The following is a 17,069-nucleotide window of genomic DNA, read 5'->3' as shown; positions in this document are numbered from 1 at the left end:
TTATCTTTCTCTGCTTCTGGTTTGAGATGCAATCGCTGGCTTGCTTCCACACACACAGCTGCACAGCCATCCATGTCATGAGGTCATGAGGTGATATAGTCAAGGAGCAGCTACTCGGTCTATACTATACTAATTTAACTTTCAGTATCCCAAACTCTAAGTGAAAGAAACCTTTTTGTTAAATAGAGTTAGCTGCCTCAGTTATTTCACTGTAGTAACAAGGGTACAGAACCATTCACTGGAAAGATGCTTTTCTCCACATACCCTCCAGGATAAAGAAATTAAAGATCCTGGAGAGAGACCACAATAATACCCAACAGCACATCATCAACTTCACCCTCAAGGAGTGTAAGTGGCGGGAGCCGGAAAGTGTCAGTAAGAAGGGGGATTCAGGTGCTATGCTGCATAAGATAATATTTCTGCCTTTGAAAGTCTATGCTATTTCCTTCTCCACCTCCAAACCTTTTCCAGCCTTTATATATGTTCTTGTGTGCACATATATGTACACACATGGCCCAAAGGAAGCCTAGTCAGTGCCTTAATCATACCTGTTCTTATGCAGTATGTATGTACCTTCCATGTTGGAGTTATAGCCCCAGTTATAGACAGAATAAGAAAAAGAATAGCAATAGAAATAAGAACAAATACAAGAGTAAAGGAGGAAAAGCTATCTATTATTTGGCGTTTGCTCGATGCTATTAGTTATAAGTACTTTTTTGCATCATCCCATTGCATCCAAAATAATAAATCACAACAACTGAATAATTTCCAAATCAGAGATGAGGAAACTAATGCTCAAAGAATTTATGTAGCTCACTCAAGATCACAATGTTAGTAAATATTGGAGTCAGAATTTTTAGACAGGTCTTACTGCTTCTAAATTCAATGCTTTCTCCATTCAACTACTATGGATAGAGGGCGTTATGTTATCACCTAGAAGTGTCCAAATAGCCTAAAGGGAGAAATGTTCAAACAGGACCATGGCCTGGGGATCACTTGGATCCTGAGACATTGCAGAATTGACCCCTCTGTTACATTATCTAATTGAATCTGACTTTCTCACATTCTCTTCCATAGATGCCTAAGCCTAGGCAGGATCTAAATCCAATGTCCTGGCCATACCTTGGACCTGGATTCCAGTGTCCTGAATTCATAGCAAGAATTCAGACTATGATATTCCAACACAGTGCACTGTACCACAGAAGAGATGGCACAGTAATAAAATTGATGGCTCTCAGCCATACAATTGCTTCATGCCCAGGAATGCATTTGTCTTTGACAAAAGATAGGAACTTCCTAAGATCCAGTCTGGTTGGCCACTGTGAATTAAGTTGGTTTTGTTAACCTCCCATGACAACACAGTGTATACACAAGCTCTGTTTGCTAAGGCAACAGAGAGCCAGCGATCTCTTCAGTGTTTACAGTAAGTGATAAGAAAACGAAGGACCAGAATCAAGTGCCTCGGCTCTTGATCTAGTTACTCTAAGGTTACAAGAAACTCTCAGAGGCATTTCACAGCTTCGGGAGTATGCTTTCTTGAAATAAGGCTTGGGCTTCTGAGAACACAAACAAGGTTCTATAATTGATTGCCACATTCCAGAACTTAAAACAAAGAATGACTTTCCAGCAATTCCTTCTAATTGCTTCTGTCTTATTTTTCCATTTCAGCAAGTGTTCCTGATCATCTGCTACTGGGGAGTCCTATTTAGCCACTTGGCCTTATTGAGGGTACCTAGAAGGAGAAAACATGATCACTACCTTTATAATATTATAGTTAGTTGGGCTGGGTGTGATGGCAACACCTGTAATCCCATACTTGGGAGGTTGAGATAGGAGAATACAGATTCATGGCCAGCCTCATCAATTTAGCAAGATTCTGTTTCAAAATAAAAAATACTGTTTCAAAATAAAAAACAGCTGGGGATGTAGTTCAGCATTAGAACGACCCTGCATTCAATCCATAGTACTAATGTATACAGTTAGTTGTACAAAAAGAAGCTCAATTAACACAGATGTCAGAAAGAGAGATTAGCTATGTCCTAAGGATGTCCCTAAAATATGAGGGAGCACCCAGAAGGTAGAATTTCATTCTAACAGGCAGTTACATATTAAATTTTTATCATGGGTTACTCCTATGGTTGGGCTCAAAGGTTAATCAACCTTTGAAGCCTTGCTGTGACCTCAATATTAAACTACAGAGCAGATATCATTGGCCCCATATCCTGAATTTAACTAGCTTATGATGCCTAGTGATTATAGAAAAGTTGCATATTTCAACAGCTCGCTTTGTCATTTACTACTCTTAGATGGGTTGGAACATAATTGTTCATAACATATGTGTGCTGAGTTTTAGTTCTCAGAGTCAGAATATATAGTTGAGTGTGTAATTATAATAGATGAGAACTTACATACAATTTACTGTGCCAATAAGTGGTACTTAAACCTTTGGGTTTTAATACACTTCACATGGGCATTCCCTTCACATTGGGGGAAAAAAAAACCAGTGAAGCTTCTCTTTTAAAAATATTCACATTTTAGAATATGATGTAAGAAGTCAAACAGTACTCTGAGACTTGCTCAGCTAAGCAGCAGAACTCAGGATGGAAAATTCCACACTGCTCATTGGCGATAGTTTCTTTCACTCCAAAAGAGGAAAGGGGAAGCTGGGTCAAATAAGAAATAAACTAAGAAAACTAAGTCATCAGCTCCAGGGGAAAGACAGAAGACATTAAGAAATTGAGAAAAAAGAGAAAAGGAAAAAAGAAAGATAGATCAACTACTGAAAAATAAAAGAGAAAAACTGAGCAGTCTGATTTACTATAATCCATCATGTCTTTGCTGACATACCCCAAAATAGATTTGATTCTGTTCCCAGCAAATGACACTAGACACCAAAAGCAAGGAGTGACTCATAACCTAGCAAATAACTTGAATGAGCTCTCAGAGTGGATCCAAGTTTATATTCAGCCCTAATAGAGCTTTGTCTGCTAACCATAGATCATAATGTACAATGACATTCCCCAGGGCCTAAAAAGTATATTTAAAAATATAACGAATTCTATTTTAATGTGGTACTCTTCTCCTTTGTTTTTTTTTTTTCCTAGTGAAGTACAGAGAGCGTTACAAAAGCACTTCAAATGCTATCAAATCATGATGCTTGAGAAAGAGCAATGAGGTTTAATTGTGGCCTGATAGTAGAAGAAATTACAGGACCAGCCAGGGCAGTGTACCTGGTATTAACGATTGTGCACCTCATGTTAGTACCATAGTACTTTTCTGATCTTCCAGAGTTCATTATCAGCACTAACCATTGTGGGTCTACTATAGTGGTGGTCACATTTTAATGGGCTTTATTAAATTTGTACTTCATTTCTCTACCCATGCCTTTCTCAATTGACTTTCAGCTTGCAGTCATTTACCGCATAGAAATACCAGAATTAATGAGTGATTGGATGAAAAAATGCAGAATAATAACTATGTACTATGTAATGTGCCATAAATGTGGAGTACACATATATTGTGGCAAAACCTTAGTAATTGCCTGTCTGGTTTAATTTTCAGCTGAGTAAAGGGGAAAATTCTGAGGTTGTGCTATCTTTTCCCTTTATTATTATTATTATTACAAATATCTGTGTTGGTTAGGGAACCACATAAACCCATCACTCCAATTTGAGAGTTTGTAGAATGTCTGGAATTGGAAGCGAACCTAAGGTAAACGCTTACCCAAGCTCGGCTTTCCAGAGTTTTCTCACTTTTTTCATCATAAATGAGTTTCACAGTTAACCCTTAGATAATAAGAAAGTCTCCTACAAAATTATGGGGTACCCAAACTCCAGGGTAGAAAGTGATGCGACCCAGCATATTCTCAACCATCCCATTAGCAGATGACTTCACACACAAATGGCTTTCTTGGATCTTGGAGTTTTGCTAGGGCCTCCTTATCCAGAAGAGAAGAAGATGTTATAATTTTATGTATGTGTAGGCATGGATAAAAAAAATGCCTCGGGAAATCTATCTATCTCTCTATCTCTCTATCTCTATCTCTCTCTATATATACCAACACCAGCTTCCCATTTTTCTACCCACTCTAGCTCCTGCCCCCACTGGAAGTCAGAGGGGCATGCTAACATGATATGTACATCCTCAGACTTCCACAAATATCTATTATGTCAGATGCTGGAGATTCCAGGGTAAATAATCCCGTGACCCAGTTTACACGTGATCTAGAGTCTAGTGGAGGAGTTTGTATTACTTTTCTCAAACTACCATAATAAAGTACCACAAACTCAGTGGCTTGAATAACAGAAATGTATTGGTATAAAGGTCTGGAGACTAAAATTTCAAAAAAAAGATATGAGCAGGACCAGTTCATTGTGAGGACTGTAAGAGATTCCTTTTTAGCTTCCGGTGGCTTCTGGCGTTCCTGGGCACGCAGATGAAATTCTGCTGTATCTTCATATCCTTTTCTCTCTCTACATGACTTCATTTTGATTTGATCATTTGCAAAAACACTATTGCTAAATAAAGATGTGTTCACAGATAGCAGGAGTTAGAACTTCAATCACTTCTGTTAGGGCCATAACAGACCATATCTGAGTTGTTCAATTGGAGAAATATGCTAAAGTCTTTGACCTTCCACATGGAACTTCATCTCCTTCCTGCCTCCTTTTGCCACTCTCTGAACAACTCTGCCAATCACTGCTTTTGTCTCAATCACTGCAGTATCTGGGGTCCCGTTTTGGCTTGAAAGTTTATACTGAACAGGCCCTTGCCAGGCACTCCTCCCCACCCTACTCCTTTCCTGCACAGGGGCAGCCCTCTGTGTCAGTGACCTGAGCTTTCTATTCCAAGGGCATCACTGACACACCGTGTTCATCCAGTAAACATTTTGTGTACCTACTGCTCTACGTTCTACTCTTGGAGCTCAGCACACATCTTTGCTTGCAGTGAGACACTAGTCTTACGAGGTATGGTGAAGGCAGAGGAAGAGAGTTGTTGGGGAAGTTCATGCAGGTGCCATTGGGGTATGCAGAATCAATTCCAAATCCACACTTGGGCTGAGAGGGGAAGGGCAGGCAAGGCTTCATGTAGGAGGAGACATCTGAGCCGAGTCTTGGTAGACATGTACTAAGATTTAGCCAGGCAATGATATAAAAGTATAGACAGTGGGCAAGGGACTAGAAGAGGATACTGAGACTGAAAGAAAAGATAAAAGGAAAATGCATAAAGTGATGCCAGTTGAAGTGGATGTGGTCGCACACACTTGTAATCCCAGGTATGGGATTGGGAGGCTGAGCCAGGAGGATCACAGGTTCAAGACCAGCCTCAGCAACTTTGCAAGACCCTGTTTCAAAACAAAAATTAAAAAGGCTAGGGCTGTAGCTTGGAGATAGAATACCCTTGAATCAACCCCCAGTATGAGAGAGAGAGAGAGTTATTAAATATTAGAAATATTAGAAAGTCTACGGAAATAAAACAAGAAGAGAGGATTGAGTACTACTTTTCTTTCTTTCTTTTTTTTTTTTTTTGGTGGTACTAAGATGGAACTCAGGGGCTTTTATACCACCAGGCTATATACTCCTAGACCTATTTTATACTTTATTTGGAAACAGGGTCTTGCTAAGTTGCTGAGAGCCTCGCTAAGTAGCTGAGGCTGGCTTCAAACCTGTGCGATCCTCCTGTCTCAGCCTCCCGAGCACTGGGATTGCAAGCGTGCGCCACCACGCCCAGCTACATGACTACTTACTTTTCCACAGGTACAGTCAGTTTAGGCTGCTATAAAAAAATACCAGAGTCTGGGCAGGTCAAGCAACAGGAATTCATTTATCATACTTGTTTGTTTGTTTTGTTTTGCAGTACTTGGGATGGAACCCAGGGGCATTCTACCTCCAAACTACACCCCCAGTACTATTTTTTGGTTCTTTATTTTGAAACAGAGTCTCACTGAGTTTCAAAGGGCCTCACTAAGTGGCTGAAGCTGCCCATGAAACGTGATCCTCCTGTTTCAGCCTCTTAAAGGCTGGGATTACAAGCATGTGCCACCACGCCTGGCTCATTTCTCACACTTTTGGAGCCTGGAAAGTGTAAGATCAAGGTTCCTGGTGGTGAGGGCTCACTCCCTGGTTTGTCTTCTCATTGTTCCCTCCCAGGGCAGGGAGAGTAAAAGCTCTGCTTGCTTTCTCTTTCTAAAAAAGCCCCAATCTGTCTCCATGGAAGCGCCACTCACACAACTTCATTCAATTACCCGCTAAGGGACCTGCCTCTAAGCAGTATCACATTGGTGATTGGGGTTTCAATATATAAATTTTTTTTTTTGGGGGGGAATACAAACATTCACTATATGAATGGGGGTTACAAACATTCAGTCCACAGCACAGCTTTCATTTATTAAGAAAAGAAATGAACGCATGGTGGAGAAGAACCGTGTGTTGAATTCCTCCCTGATGCCTATGGGCTGGCTCAGTGTAAATCACAAGACTGCTCTTACTCACTCAAACCTGTGATCACTTAGCAGGACTTTAATAATGGTTCATCAAGCAATGTAAGTGTAAGCATATCTAAGGCAAAATTTTATTACTCAGTCATGCACACAGAGGCTTCTCTAGAAATTCTCAGTCCGCCCAGCTCAGGGCGCTTCCCCGGTGTGGCTATTAACAGTCACAGCTAGACTTTGAGAGAATTGTTGGATTTCTTTCCTGCTGCTACGTGATTCATGGACTGCTATTGCTTCATCTCTCTGGTCACCTGATGTCATGAGGCCCCCCCAGAAGACTATGATGTGATGCTATTTTAAGACAGGAAACCTTTCCCACCACCGCCCACCTCCATGTTGCCTCCTTTATTCAGAAGAGAAATCTTCATTCCTTGATGCCTTAAAACGCACATCTGCCCTTCAAGTGAGTATACAGATTTCAAGGGCTAAAATTTTTAAGAGTTGGCACTACACAAAATACTGTGGAAATATAGATCTCATTGGTTACATAAGCATCAGTGTATTTTTATAAATGAAACCTCGGTGTTCCTCTAAAATAGTTCGGTCATTAAGAAGGAAGTTATTGATGTCATTTGTTTTTCTCTTAAGTCATCAAGAGCCCGGACCCTGTCTTAAACCATAATAAAATACCAGTTTTGTGGGCCATTTGCTGTCTTTTAACATAATCCCTGTTGGTGGGAAGGAGAAGACTGGTTAGAAAAAGAAAAAGACACAGTGTACAAGCACAAATATCTGTAGAGAACAAAGTCGATTTTGAAGTGATGTGGTTAACCATCATTTGGCTTATAGGATGGACATTTTGGACCATTGAGCAATTGTGCTTCCTTTGCCCCAAGTCTATCTTTCTTGTTTTCAACCCCTTGGCTAGTGGTTTGTGGGCTGAGCTAACCACTACTCCAGCACTAAGCATCACCAGGGTCTAAACACACCAATGCACTTGGGACTTGTCTTCCATAAGGGGAGCTAGTCTTTCACAGATTGGCCTCTGGAATTCAGCAGGAAGAGGTTTGTAACTCTTGTCTGGTTTGGGGTCTGGGGTGTTCCTCTGAGATATGTTTGGTAAAACTGGAATTCTAAATTTGATACAGAAAACAATCACTTGATACTTAAAATAAGAACTAAACATTTCCCTCTTCGTTGTACAGGCAGCCTTAATTACTTATAGAGGTCATTTACAGTTTTGATTCAAATTCTGCATGGAAAATAAAAATAAAAACAACGAACAAATCACTCATTCATTAGTCAACCAGACCAGTAAATTTTACTAAGATTTAGTATCTTTTGGGGGTTACAAAGAACTGTTCTAGTCCTCGCCTGCAAAGAACCTGTGACCAAGCCATAGGTCAGAGAGGTAATTCAGGGTGTTTCTTTCATCACTGTATCTCCCAAACCTAACACAGAGTTTATTTAGAAAATCCTAGGTGTTCAACAAATGTTTGCCAAATCCGTTAATGATATCAGCATCCTATGAGAACAGCAAGTCCTTTCCAAGCTGAAAAGAGACACTCTTGGCAGAGGTGAGAAGAAAAGGCTTCCTAAAGGAGATGAAATGTTAGCAATATTTTAAAAGAGTAGGACTCAATGCAGCTGCTGGTTGCAGGGGAAAGGGCAACTTCTTCAGGTAAAAGGACATGGGTGAGTCCAGCCAGGAGACTGGGAGACCCAGAGCATTTTCAGGAAATAGAATGGCTAGAGTATAAGAGACCAGGAAGGGGGAAAAACGGCCAAGGGAGTCTGACTGGAGTCAGACTGGCCAGGAGAGAGTGTGCTGGCTGAAGAGAGCATCAGAAACCACCCCCAAATTGACCTCACCAGGTAGCAGAGAAAAGAGAACCCTGGGCAACTCAAAGGGCATGACCAGGGAGAAAAACGCAGAAAATCAGGCAGGGTAGAGGAGACCCATGTGGATCTAGCACAGAGAAGCTGGGCCCAGCACAGAGCTGCTCTGCTCCATCCTGCTTTAACTTCAACCTTTAGAAAAATGAAAAAAATGTAATAAACACCTTACTGACTATGTACTCTTCCTAGTGAGTCATAGGATTATCATGTCCACAGCCAATCTTGATGTGAAGATATGAATAAGAACATATTCTAGAAGCCCCAAAAGGCTGTTATTGGCATGCACACACACAGACACGCACATATTCTCTTGGAAACAGCATCCCATTTGCCTTCATGGGCATGTCATGAGACAGACTGGTACAGAGCCTAATAGGTAGAGAGCTTTTTGAGATTTGTGTTGTAGGGCCATATGGCACAAGAGTTCAAGAAAGTGTGTGTGTGTGTGTGTGTGTGTGTGTGTGTGTGTATGTATGTGTGTGTGTGTATGTGTGTGTGTGTGTGTGTGTGTGTGTGTGTGTGGTGTGTACACTAAAAGAGTTTGAGGATGAGTATTGGAGTTCAGAAAATGACACCCCCAAACATGCCCTCTTGAACTTCAAACTCAGAAGACTGGAGAATCGCAAACACAAGAGGACAGACTTTCCCTGAAATTCCTCTATCTTTCTAAGACCCAAACACCAGCAATGGCCTTTGGCCTTTGCTCCTCTTACAGAAATTTCATTATCCTAGGACGAGATTGAAACTCAAAATTGTGCGTGGAGCCCTGAAGATCTTGTCCCAGGTCACCATCTGTCCTTCAGCTTCATTCATTCTCTTAGAAGTCCTCTACTCTTCTTCTAAAATACCTAGACCCTAGCGGGGCGTGGTGGCACACGCTTATAATCCCAGCGCTTGGGAGGCAGAGACAGGAGGATTACGCTGGTTCGGAGCCATCCTCACTGGCTTAAGAGACTCTGTTTCCAAATAAAAAATATAAAATAGGTCTGGGAGTGTAGCTCAGAGGTAGAAGGGCTTTCAGGAACACCAGTACCACCAAAAAAAAATTAGATAAATAAAATACTTCGACCCATCCCTTCCCTGTCCTCATGAAGAAGGGCTATTTAGCTTCTGAGTCTTGTGGGGTTATTGGATACTTAACCTCCTGAGATGCTCCATGCGTGTAATTAACTTGTAAACTTACTTTTCCTGTTAATCTGTCTTCTGCTAGTTTATTTCTCAAAATTTCCACTGGGAGAAAAGGGAAGGTTCTCTGACCCCCATCAGAGCAAAGTAATACAGGGCCTGGACTGTGCCGTGTTTCTCCCCAGCAGGCTTAGAGAGCTGAGTTTTCTCTTTCTATCTCTGGGGAATGATGTGCCCTTCAGCTAAGTGTGACAATCACAAAAGTAGCTAAAAAAAAAAAAAGAAGAAGAAAGAAAGAAACCCTCATAGGACTAGATTTCTCAAGAAGATAGTTAAATGAAATTGTTTATATGACAGGCAAGAAGGAATTTTTTTCTGTAATTAACCTTCCCATCAATGCTGCAATCCTCTTATTCATCCTCATTGGAATGAGCAGCCCTTCCCCCCTGCACCGTGAATCCCACGTCTTACCAGTTGTCTTTGCCTTATGCAAGCTGTGACCATCAAGAGGACAGGAACTGGCTACATTACTTGACATTGCATGTATGTGCATGCATACACACACACACACACACACACACACACACACACACAAACACACACACACCTTCCCAAAAGACAGCTATTACTTTTTTAAATCCTGTGATATATTATAGCATCAAGGAATAAGTATTTTTAAAAAAAAATACAGCACAATTTATGACATAGTAATACAGTGTGATTCTCTTCTTTAGAATTTGTGCCTTCCATCAACGCATTGCCGGGGGCGAGGGGCGGTGAGCAGAGCAGAGTGGAGGGCTTGGGTTTATTCCATTCTTCTGGTTACAGCAAGGAATTCAATTATAAAAACAAGATAGCGCAAACAAGTTACAGAGTTTGGAGAAAATGGACTGTAGGTGACTGTAAGATGCTTTGAGAAGGATTCTCCTGGCCTTAGTATTGGAGCCCAGAAAACTGAGAGGATATGGGTAGATGGGAGGGCAGGAAGGGAAAGACAGGTATTTCTAGCATTTCTGAGTGAGTACCAGCAAGGACCAGAGCTGGGAAAGCAGCTGGTGGGGTCAGGGCTCCCATATGATCACTGCTCAGGAAGCCAGGAAGGAGTTAGGACACAAGAGCCTTGCAAGGGTAGAATTTGTGTGCATGTGTATATATCCACGTGTACAAGTATGCTTATGCATGCACACACGTTTTAATAGAAACCTTTATTTGCATGCCCCAACTCTGAATTCCTTTTACCCCTTTCCTTAATCTGAAAAAAATAGAAGCTAAGTATTAATAATGATAACATCCCACCTGTTTAAAAGTGCAAACAACTTAAAAGAGGCGATCATATCTGCATCTCATTTACGACATTACGTCATTAACTCATAAGGAGCGCTCTACACTCTACACTCCTTGAGATGTGAGGAATGCTTATCACTTTCATATTGCATTTTTGAAATGCCATTGACTTACAATAATTGCTAAACATTCCTCGTGTGCTCTAAGAAACTGATAAGACTTCACACTTAGCACGCGCTTGCTCTCAGAAGTCTCCTTTTCTCCAAAATGCTCAGGGAGAAGTAAGAATGGCCTGTACCTCTTTTTCAGAAGTCCTTGGACCAGGCTGGGTCAATCAGCTGTTTCTACTCTAAATCTGCTATTTTAACACTAATGGTGGGAAAAAGCTGGTAACCAGGGGTCTAGGAATGCAACCACCCCGTCCAACGTCCCACCCTGTCCAAATAAGGGGAAAGCGCCATTCAGCAAAGCCAACTTGACAACCCCCAGCTAGAGGGGGCTGAACCAAGTCTTTTCCCTTCTGGTTGTCGAAAGCCACACGGTGTGAGATATCAGGAGCACGCCCAGCTTCCTCAGAACCGGTACCCAGCGGGCCGTGATAGGAAGCAGGCCCCGTGGGGAGCCAGTTATTCTGGAAAACTGTGTAGATTTGTTGGAAACCTGCTAAGCATATTCCTGCTGCCCATGAAACCCTGGAGCGCATGCCCACACCCGTGTGCAGGTCTTTGCCCCTGACTATTGAAGGAATGTAACTTAGCCCTCGGGTAGAAAGAGGGTTCTAACTTTTCAGGAGAGGAACTACTGGAGTAATATTTTACTTTTCAAATATTCTGTAGTGTTGGGGATGGGGCCCAGAACCTTGAACATGCTATGGCCCTGCTCTGCCACTCCGATACACAGCCATCCCCTCGTATACTCTTTTGTGATTGCTTAATGTAAGCCAGGTCTTGTGCTTTACTTAGCATTGATATCATCTAACCCTCAGTCACATGCAAAGTGTACATTATTACTCTATTTCACAGTCAAGAACCAGGAAAACCAGAGAAGCTGGGCAACTTGCTCAGATCCTACAGCTAATAACCCACCACGCTGTCATTTTCATCTAGATTTCTCTAGCTGCACTTAACAATTTGAAAGAAAATTGTTATGTAAATTAATTCTCTCAATCAAAAAAAAAAAATTACTTGGCTCCTATTAAGCGGTTGGGGCTGAAAACACTCCTGTGTATAAAAAAAAAAAAAAAAAAAGCTTTCATGGAGATTACATGCTGGTGAACAGAGAAAGAAAATTCATAAATATATAGCATGTTACGTGGGGATACGTGTTAGATTAGTCTGCAGTTTCTCGCTGTAACAAAGGAATTGAGCTAATTGACTTACAAAGGGAAACGTTTTATTTTGTCTCATGGTTTTAGAGTTCCAAACCATGATCAGGTCAACTCGATGCTTTTAGGCCTCTGGTGGTGATGACAGAAGGCAATTTCAGGAAGTATGTGGCAGAGCAGTCTTCTGACCTAGTGGCCAGGAAGCAAAAGAGGAAGGGGCAGGGGTCCCACAATCTCTTCAAGGCCATGAGCCCAATCTCCTAAGGGCCTCCCACTAGGCCCCACCTCCTCACGGTTCCACCCCCCCCCCAATAGTGCCACCCTAGGGACCAAGCCTTTAAAACATGGGCTTCTGGGAAACACTCAGCATCCAAACCACAGCAAGTATCATAGGAAGAAATAAACCATGAACCAGATGAAGTGGTGTGTTTCTGTGATCCCACTACTTGGGAGGCTGAGACAGGAGGATCACAGGTTCATGGCCAGCCTCAGCTACTTGTGAGGCCCTCTGTAACTTAGTGAGACCCTCTTTCAAAAATAAAGATTAAAAAATAGGGTTGGGGATATAGCTCGGAGGTAGCATGCCCCTAGGTTCTATCTCCAGTACTGAAAAAAAAAAAAAAAGAATAAAATAGGTCTGGGGATGTAAAGCAGAGGTAGAATGCCCTTAGGTTCCCTCCAGAGTAACACACACACACACACACACACACACACACACACACACATACACACACGCATGCACACGTGAAAATAAAAAGGGCTATGGGTGTAGCTCAGCTAGGGGTATAGCTCAGAGGTAGAATGCCCCTCGGTTCCATCCTTTGTAACAAACAAACAAACAAACAAACAAATAAACAAACCATAAAACCAGATCCTAGGAGCTGGGGCGGGGAAGCAGTATTTACAAGAAAATGATGCATTTCTGACGACAGGACATAAAAATGCTTCCCATCGTGTCAAGAAAATTCCTAGACTCCTGGAGCCTGTTATAGGAGATGATGGCTCCCACAGACACATAAGAGGAGCCCCTGCCAGAGAGGTATAGTCCAGCCAGTCAGAATGGAAATATCACAGCACAGATGGGCCAATGACATGGGATAATGACTTGATCCTGTGAACCTTAATTCCTCCTACTTTGACTGGAAACGAATTCTCTCCCCTTCTTTCTTCACAAGGAGGTTTTGCAACGAACCCCCACCAATCTGGAAACTATTTGGACATTCCCAGGAGGAAAGGACTATGTACCAGTGTGATTACAGGTATTGTTTTCATTAACTATGACATGATTGGGAATTACTGGGGGAAAACCACTACCAATAAACAAATGTGTTTCAAAAAATGTGTCTAATTAGCATGTCTAAAGATTGGCCACAAAATCAGGATGTTGATGAACTATCAATGTTTTTACACTGTATAAGTAAGCAATTTTGTGGTATATTTAAAGACTGAGAGGAAAGGTGGTCTCCCGTTTTAGAAAAGGAGCAATTTAATAGCAGAACAAGGTATTTTGAAAGGATTACTTTTCCCAGAAGTAGCAAAGTTTCTTAGTATCCAGAAAGAGGGCAGGGAATTCTTGCATTTAAACAAATCTACCCTGCTCCCTAAGATACCTGAGTCATCAGACTGTAAGCAGTCTATCAAAATCATTACCAGAACTCTCACTGAAACCAAATATTCCTTGTCTAGAGGGAGTTCAAAGTTAACTTGAATTAAAATAATTTTATACAAAACCATAAAACTTCTTCATATTTTATACTTCTGGCTCCCTTCCAACCTTTTCAATAACTTGAAATGTTTTTTTTCAACAGAAAATAAAATGTAAATCCTTTTAATTTATTAAGTAATTAATGTAATAGCTACTTCAAATTCTATACATTCCCATTTTGTGTCACTTGGGAGAAACTTGTACTTTCATTTTTTTAGAAGCTAGTTTTCAGAATTGAAAATATGAATGGTCTTGTTTCTATCATAAATTTTTACATTTAAGACTTCACAATTTTTCATTGATTCAAAAAGAAAAACTAAGGTGAGTTCTACAAATTTTTAGTGCTGCAATTATAAGCTTCATATAGAATAAAACACAGCTTTCAAGGCTATGTAAATTTTGTTTTTTTTATTAGTTGCTTAATGAGATTATTATAAAAAATATACAAGAAGATCCAAAGTGTTATAGTAGTCTTTAAATTTACTATTATTTTATCAAGTCTCCATCTACATCTAATAGAGAAATCACTAGTCATATATGGTTATTGAGTATTTGAAATGTTACTCCGAATTGAGATGTGCTGCATGTTTTTATCTTTTCTTCCTTTCTGAGGGATATCTTTGCTGGGTATAGTATTCTTGGCTGGCAGTTTTTCTTTCTTCAATATATTGAATATATTATTCTATTCTTTCCTGGCCTATAAGGTTTTAGCTGAGAAATCTACAAAGACCTTTATAGAAACTCCCTTATCAATTTTATTTACTTTTTTGCCGGTATCAGGATCCTTTCTTTGTCTTTGAATTTTGAAAGCTTGATTATAATACATCTTGGTACATACACAAGATAGTTTGTTTAGATATAATCTATAGGGACTGGTCTTGTTTGGATAGAACCTGATTAGAGACCTTTTGCTTTCCTATACCTGAATTTTTATATCTTTCATCAGATTTGGAATTATTTCTTTGAGATTTCTAACTCACTGTTTTTTCCTTTTCTTTCTTGAATTTCTATAACTTAAATTTTGCTCTTTTGATGCTATCATATAACTCTCACAAGCTTCCTTCATTTTTTTTCTCTGTATTTTTAAATAATATGTTTGTTCAGTTCACAGATTTGTTATTTCTTATGTAATTCCACATGCAAAGTCCAGGTTCAAGTGGCTTCTATGGTGAATTTTATCAAAGATTAAAAGAAGGATTCTAATCCCTCCTTAACTTTTCAAAATAAATAAATAAAATATGAGATAATTTATTTCCTGAAACCAGTGTTACCTGATAACAAACAAGTCAAAGAGATCATGATAAAAGATTACGTACAAGCCAAGTATGTTGACACACATTTGCAATCCCAGTACTGGGAAGGTTGAGGCAGGAAGATCTTAGGTTTGAGGACAGCTTCAGCAACTAGTGAGACTCTCATCAATCTAGCAAGACCCTGTTTTTAAATAAAAATAAAATAGGGCTGGGGGTGTAGCTCGAAGGTAGAATATCCCTGAGTTCCATTCCAATTGCCACCCCCCCAAAAAAAAATAGATTACATACAAACTCTGAAATGCCATACAAAGTCTTTGCATTATTCAACTTCAAAAGTTAAAAAGTCTTGATCTGTAACCAGCAGCAAGAAAGTCAGCCATAGCTGGGTGGTGGTGTATGTCTATAGTCCCAGTGCTTGAGGGGTTGAGACAGGATTGCAGGTTCAAAATCATTCTCAGAAGCCGGGCGTTGTGGCGCACGCTTGTAATCCCCAGGCTTGAGACGCTGAGACAGGAGGATCACTCAGGTTCAAAGCCAGCTTCAGCTGGCCTAAGAGACCCTGTTTCCAAATAAAATATAAAATAGGTCTGTGAGTGCCAGGAGGTAGAAGACCCCTGGGTTCCATCCCCAGTACCACCAAAAAAAAAAAAAAAAAAAAAAATCTCAGTATTTAGTGAGACTCTCAGCGACTTAACGAGACCCCGTTTCAAAACTAAATAATTAAAAGGGCTGAGGGTGTATCTTGGAGATAGACTGTCCTTGAGTTCAATACCAAATACTGCCAGAACAAAAAAAGAGAGAGAAAGAGAGAGAAAGAAAAGAAAGAAAATCAGTCATGAAGAATGGGCAATAGACACAAAAACTTAACACCTATTAAGGGTGGCAATTTTAAATTTTAATTTGCCCACATTGACATATGCCCATGAGAAGAAGCCTCTAGAAATGTGAGCAGGTCATAAATTTCTTCCATAACACTCTATTCTTCATTTCTGTTTGCAGGAACAGTGTGTCAGTTTAGAAGTTTCTTTCCTTTGAAGGAATTGTACTATTTGGAAGAGTTAGGATAAGTCCACCCTAAACACAACTGTTGAAGGCACCAAAGCCAGAATTGACTCATTTCTACCCTCAGAAAACTTTTGCTCGTGATCACCCACAGCAGCCCAGCAACCGGGGTATTCGTCACCGCTCCACGTCAAACCTGGAGAAACTTTATTCACATGAAAACACAAGGAATGATAATAATACAAAAATGTTTCAAACCGGCTATGTGCATTTCACTAGAGATTCAAGCTTAAAGTTCAAGGCTGGAATTGATCGTTTCTACCAGCAGATAATTTATAGAGGACAAACTCTTGTGAGCACAGAGTACCTCTGGATTTCCCCAGTCTCCAAAAGCAGTACATTTACCAAGAATCTACTTTAACTCTGGTATCAAATTTAGGCTACTAAAGACATAAAAAAGTCAGCATTCTAAAGTTGCTTTCTTACATACAGTATCTGAATTTTTTCCTGGATGTACATAGAGGGGGTTGTCTAAGCAAAATAAACAGAATACATAAAGGAAACACATCTGTATTCATGTCATGCTTTCCAGAAGTAAACCTGTCTTTTCTTCCAAAGAGCTAGATAAGTGTATAGATATCTATAATAATGATTATTGAAAACCTTAGTAGACAAAGTCTCAGGAATATGTCTCAATGACTTTATCACTCCTGTTAATTTCAATGATAAGGAACTCTCAAGCAGATGTTTATAATCCTTTAATTATTTAGGGGACATTTCTAGTATCTGATAAACAGTCATTTTGAGTCACCAGCATTTAGTACTATAATCACTGGGGAATGTGTGGCTAGACCTCCAAGAGCCCCATTTTCCTCATTTGCCCCTGAGATTAGCAGCATCCAAAAGACAGGTATTGTGTTTGCTCTGGGACCATGCAGTCTCTTAATTCCCACTGGCACCATCTGGACCAATTCCATTTCAAGACTAACTAGGTGAGGTCGTCTAATCTCGGGAAGATCTCCGCTCACAAAGTCAGATTTCTGT

Source organism: Muscardinus avellanarius (genome assembly GCF_963383645.1).
Source record: "Muscardinus avellanarius genome assembly, chromosome: 14".
Classification (NCBI taxonomy): Eukaryota; Metazoa; Chordata; class Mammalia; order Rodentia; family Gliridae; genus Muscardinus; species Muscardinus avellanarius.
This window is presented reverse-complemented; position numbering follows the sequence as displayed.